The sequence below is a fragment of the Bidens hawaiensis genome, unplaced genomic scaffold, assembly GCF_021521415.1.
Source record: "Bidens hawaiensis isolate Kalapana, Puna unplaced genomic scaffold, B.hawaiensis_p1.1 tig00056995_1, whole genome shotgun sequence".
Classification (NCBI taxonomy): domain Eukaryota; kingdom Viridiplantae; phylum Streptophyta; class Magnoliopsida; order Asterales; family Asteraceae; genus Bidens; species Bidens hawaiensis.
In genome coordinates, this window is record NW_027500286.1 from 830 (window position 1) to 7129 (window position 6300).

General features: G+C 44.5%; 1 pseudogene; it reads left to right on the forward strand.

Moving 5' to 3' along the window:
• The first annotated feature begins 561 nt into the window (after positions 1–561).
• On the forward strand, positions 562–2815 carry LOC143601715 (leucine-rich repeat extensin-like protein 2 pseudogene; annotated as a pseudogene).
• Positions 2816–6300: the final 3485 nt, after the last annotated feature.

Below are 6300 nucleotides of genomic sequence, written 5' to 3' on the forward strand. Positions count from 1 at the left end.
TAACATTCATGTAAAAGGTTAATCTTTACTTAAGTTTGTTTGAATTCCAATTAGAATAATTAAAAGTTTGATAATTGATTACCACCGTTTGATCTACTTAATGAATATACTCAGTGTTGTATTCATAATTAAAGTATAATACCTAGGCTAGACACATGTTACTCCTTGCTGTATTAAACGAAAGAGAAACTATTTATCAGCATCAAATAAAACTTGATCACCAATTATTTAAGTATTAAATTAAACTGTTTATTAACCTGAACACTAATTATTTAAGTACTCCACTAATTTAAACTGTTTATTAACTGTGGAATGAAAGTAATAGAAAAGCCAGGGGAGTTAACATGGGTTTGGTGGCGGGTGAATCACTTTGTCAAGGCTAATATTGATTCTAATAATAAATCAATTTAAAAAATAGCAACAACATCAATATTAAAACATATAAAATAATAACAAAATGTCACCTTTAAATTGAGACACTGGGAGAATAACACAAAACACGCATCGGCCAGTTGGGCCATTTTCTCTAATCATCTGTAATATTTGTATCTTCTAAACACAATGCTTCCACAGCGTTTACACTTCCTCATCCTCACCCTCCTCCTCTCCGCCGCCTTCCTCAGCCCATCCTCGGCCGCAGACGACGACAATCTTGTTTTTGAAAACCCGAGTCTCCGAAAAGCGTACATTGCTCTCCAAGCATGGAAAGACGCAATTTTCTCGGACCCATTTAATTTCACTGCCAACTGGACCGGCCCATCTGTTTGCTCCTATGGGGGCGTGTTCTGCGCCCCCTCGTTAGCAAACAGCTCCAACCGGGTGGTTGCAGGAATAGACCTCAACCACGCCGATATCGCGGGCTACCTCCCGGACGAGCTCGGCCTCCTTACCGACCTCGCACTCTTCCACATTAACTCCAACCGGTTTTGTGGCACGGTGCCAAAAACTTTCAAAAAGCTAAAGCTTCTCCACGAGCTCGATTTAAGTAATAACCGGTTCGTCGGAGCTTTCCCGACAGTGGTATTATCTTTACCTGTGTTGAAGTTTCTTGACCTCCGGTTTAACGAATTCGAGGGGTCTGTTCCGAATAAGCTTTTCGACAAGGACCTTGATGCGGTTTTCTTAAACGATAACCGATTTAAATTCGGCATTCCACCAAATTTGGGTAACTCGCCGGTTTCGGTGTTGGTTTTGGCTAATAATGATTTGGGTGGATGTCTTCCGGCGAGTATTGGGAAAATGGGGGCCACGTTGAATGAGATTATTCTGATGAATGATAATTTGACGAGCTGTTTGCCGGTACAGATTGGGGGTTTGAAAAAGGTGACGGTTTTTGACGTCAGCTTTAATGGGCTTCAAGGACCGTTGCCGGCGGCGGTTGCCGGAATGAGGAGTGTGGAGCAGCTGAATGTGGCGCATAATAAGTTGACCGGGGTGGTGCCGAATATTATTTGTAAGTTGCCGAGGTTGGAGAATTTTACTTATTCGTTTAATTACTTTACCGGTGAAGCCCCCTCGTGTGTGAGTGGTGGTGGTAAGGTGTTTGATGATGGTAAGAATTGTATTGTTGGGAGAACTAATCAACGGTCGGTTAGGGAGTGTGCTTCCGGTGATGCGCGCCAAGTTGATTGTAGTAAGTTGCAATGCGGAGGGTCTTCGACGCCGGTTTCTTCTCCACCGCGTTCTAGGTCTGATTCGCAATCAAGGAGGAGGCCGCCGCCTACACCGCCGTCTCCTAAGCCGTCTCAGCCGCCCAGGCCGTTTGTTAAGCCGGCTCCTCCACCACCTATTTTTGAGACCTCACCGATTGTGAGGTCGCGGTCGCCACCGCCGGTGCCGAAACCGCAGTTTTCACCACCGCCTCCGACTTGGCAAGTGTCGCCAAATGATAGACATGCTCCACCACCACCACCAGTGTTTGAATCTTCACCTCAAACACGTTTTGCACCACCATCTCCTCCGTCTCCATCATCACCTCCTCCACCTTCACCGTCACCACCGCCACCACCGTCGCCATCACCACCACCTCCACCCCCACCATCACCACCGCCACCTCCGTCACCATCACCTCCACCACCACCCTCACCATCACCACCGCCTCCACCGTCCCCATCACCACCTCCACCACCGTCACCATTGCCACCGCCTCCTCCCTCACCGTCGCCACCGCCACCTCCATCACCATCACCACCTCCACCACCGTCACCATCGCCACCTCCACCTCCGTCACCACCACCACCACCTCCGCCCTCACCATCACCACCGCCTCCGTGCTCACCACCCCCACCACCACCTGTAAACCCTCCACCACCTCCACATTACTCATCACCTCCACCACCTCCACATTACTCATCACCAACACCTCCACCACATTACTCATCACCGCCGCCACCACCACATTACTCGTCACTGCCACCACCTCCACCACATTATTCCTCACCGCCACCGCCTCAACAATCACCACCACCACCCACAGCCGAGTGCACTCCACCACCACCACCACCTCCTCCCAAACCATGTGAAACCCCCATTCCATCCCAATCACCACCACAAACTCAATCTCCACCATCACCCAAAAATCACCACCATTCGTCACCACCACCCCACAAACACGCATTCCCAATATCTCATCCACCACCATTCGATAACGTACCTCTGCCTCCAGTGATCGGAGTTTCCTACGCCTCTCCACCACCGCCAGTAATCCCCTACTACTAATTGATCAACCAATCCAAATCCAGACATATACAAACACACTTAACTTATTATTCTTCTTTCATTTATATATGGAGGACTGAGATTGACGATTCTGTTGGACCAGACAGGGGCTTTTCTTTCATGTGTTTGTGTACTTAAACACACAAGTATAAGTATACTATTCTTTTTGTTTTTGTGTATTATAATACTTTTTGTCTTGTATAATTTGAGTTTGAAATTTAGGAAAATTTAGAATACTTTTATTGATTTTCATTTACATGTGATCATTTATGTAATAAACCAATCTTTTATTTTTCTTCTTATTATTATTATTATTATGTGTGTCGTCCAGCTACGATTAACTTGGCGTTCATATGATCATTGAACATAATAGTTTACCTTTTGCTTATTCATACTTGGAAACTTGGAACTTGAATTCTTTTATTATATCGCTTAACAAGTTATTTGTTTCTTCTTAAAATTCAAAGATTAATTCACTTGCTCACTTTCATAAATTGTAAATTTCGGTGTACTACTAATCTAGATTTTATATAGCCCTAAAAAATAGCTATAAATATTAGCCTTTTTAGTTTACAGAAAAACTAAAAATCACAAAAAAGAAAAGAAAAAAACTTTAAATCCTTTTTTTCCTAAATTTTAACAATCTAACACATACATCCTACAAAATCATCGTAATAATGTGGAGAGAGAATGTGAGATTCAAGTGGGTTAATTGAGAGTATGAGACATAGAATGATCCGATTACTACTATACATAAATAATTAAGGACTTTGGTGCGTAAATGTCTTGTTGGGTCGCTTGGCGACATCATATTGGTCCGTGATTTTTTATTGTTGTTTTCAGTTCGATTATCATATCGTACATAATAGAAATCGACCAAACATATTTTTTTTTGTGTTTTAGTTTTGGCCGGAAGTGTACTTGGGCCACTTGACAGCACCATACTGGTCAGAGATTTTTTTTTTGTTTTTAGTTCGGTTATCATAACGAAGGTAATGGAAACTGACCAAATGCCATTTTTTTTGTTTTAGTTCTAGTAGCATAACAAAATTCACAGATTCCGACCAAATTCACGCAAACACGCCACCTCAATACCCGTGAACGACAACGCTCAGGTTTTACCAACGCACAAGTTTACCGACCGACACCCCCACCCCCCGGGATTGGTACACCTCAATTTTTATATTTATTAATTTTTAGCTCTGGTACCGTAACACACTTAATCAAAACCGACCAAATTGTGCCGAGTTACCGCCTCAATGCCCGAGACCGACAACGCTTGGGTTTTATCACCGTCCGGGTTTGTCAACCAAATAAACATCGTTTTAAATATTTTGTTTTTTATATGTTAATTTGACGAATTAATTTTTTGGGTTTTAACGCCTCGAATTTTACAAATGGTGTGTATACCGTACTGAACGTAACGGATACCGACCAAATTCATGTCGAGCCACCGTAGTAACGCTCGGGTTTTACCCATACATGGATTTCAATGTTTGTGTTTTTCCAGCTACCCCGGCGCATTGCGCCAGGTAAAAAAACTAGTTGAATATAATTACTAATTATAAATTTAGATTAATAGTCGGTAATCTCTTGCAATTGGAGGTATCACTGAGCAACTCTTGCGCGTGGCCTTCATAGAAGGTGCGCGCAGTGATCAACTCCGCATGGCACTCGTGAGCAGAGATGGCATGCCAACCACTTGGGCCAAGCTAATGGAAGCATCGCGAGTCTTCGCGCGAAATGAAAAACAAATTGCCCAAGATAGAGCAAGAGAAAGAGGGCACCAAGCAGAAGCACCGCGCAACAACGAAAGGAGGGGCAAACAAAACTCTGTATGGTCCAGGTTGCAACAAACCAGTTTTTCTTCCGCAGAAAAGCAGGCGCAACCAAGCTCACCCCAGCCCCAAAAAGACAGTCGTAATCGCGGAGAGGGTGACAAGAGGGAGGGAGGCAGAGAGCCTAACAGACCTCTACCAAGAATATGGACTCCCCTCACTAAAACGCCTTCACAAGTGTTAAGCACAGAGAATGTCCAGTTTAAAAGCCCCAAGCCACTACACTATAAGGGACCACCAAACAGTGGCAAGTATTGTGAGTTTCACAAGTCCACAGGGCACAACACCGATGCATGCCACCATTTGAAGGATGCGATTGAAAGAGATGTGAAATCAGGCAAGTTGGCTCACCTGGTGAAAAACCCAAGACCAGAGAATGAACAACCAGATGGAGCCTCAGCCAGCAAAAAGTTCAAAAGAATCTGTGTAGCCGAGGGAGGAAGGCAAGGGCAAAGATCGGGAAAGAGAAGCGCGCAAGTCCAAGGAGATTGGCGCGAGCAACAAGTAATCTTCCCAAGAATCAGGGGAGGCCCTTCTATCAGCAGTCCTCTAGTCATCACTACACACATTGCTCATTATGAAGTGTCAAAAGTCCTGGTGGACACTGGCAGTGAATCAGACATCATGTATGAGCAATGTTTCAGGAAGTTGGATCCAGCAGACCAAGCAAGGCTCGAAATTGTGAATGCACCAATCTCGGGTGTTTCAAATGAAATCATTCACCCCTTAGGTCAGATACAATTTGAACTAACTATGGGGGATGAGAAACACAAGCGAGCTGAAATTGTCAACTTCTTGGTCTTGCCCACCACTTCATGCCACAATATGATCTTGGGTAGAGGAACGATTGCCCAATTCAACGCCATATCGTCGCCAGCGCACGGCGCGTTGGGGTTCCCAACACCAACAGGTGTAACATTTGTATACCGAGATCATTTGTGCGCAGTGACAAGTATTCCGCGGGAAGGGAGAATGAAACTTTCAATGGCAAACAACGCGCCAGAGGAATGGATTCTCAACCCAAAATTCCCAGAGCAAACAATCACAATTGGAGCTACGATATCAGACGACACAAGGTTGAGAATGAAAATATTGCTCACAACGTATATGTCGGTCTTCGCGTGGTAACATTCTGATATGACTGGGGTTCCGCGAGACCTGGCGCAACATTCTCTCAACACGTTCAAGTCCGTAGAGCCAATTGCTCAAAAGAAGAGAATCATGGGGGATGAGAAGGCAAAGGCCATGAATGAGCAAGTAGAGGATCTACTGCGCGCAAACATCATCCGCCCAATACGATACCAGACATGGGTAGCCAATCCTGTGATGGTAAAGAAGAACAACGGGTCATGGAGGATGTGCATTGACTTCAAAGACCTCAACAAAGCATGTCCAAAAGATTGTTACCCCCTCCCAAACATTGACGCGAAGGTGGACTCCGTGGCGCCATTTAAGCTCAAATGTTTTCTGGATGCCTATAAGGGCTATCACCAAATTCAAATGGCACCACAAGACGAGGACAAGACTGCCTTCAGAACCGACAAGGGTGTTTTTTGTTACACAAAAATGCCCTTTGGTTTGAAGAATGCGGGAGCCACCTACCAAAGACTCATGGACGCGGTTTTCAACGAGCAAATTGGAAGAAACCTAGAAGTCTACGTGGATGATTTGGTGATCAAAAGCAGGGAGGAAAAACAAATGCTCAAAGACATCGAAGAAACCCTTTGGCAACTAAAGGAAGTAA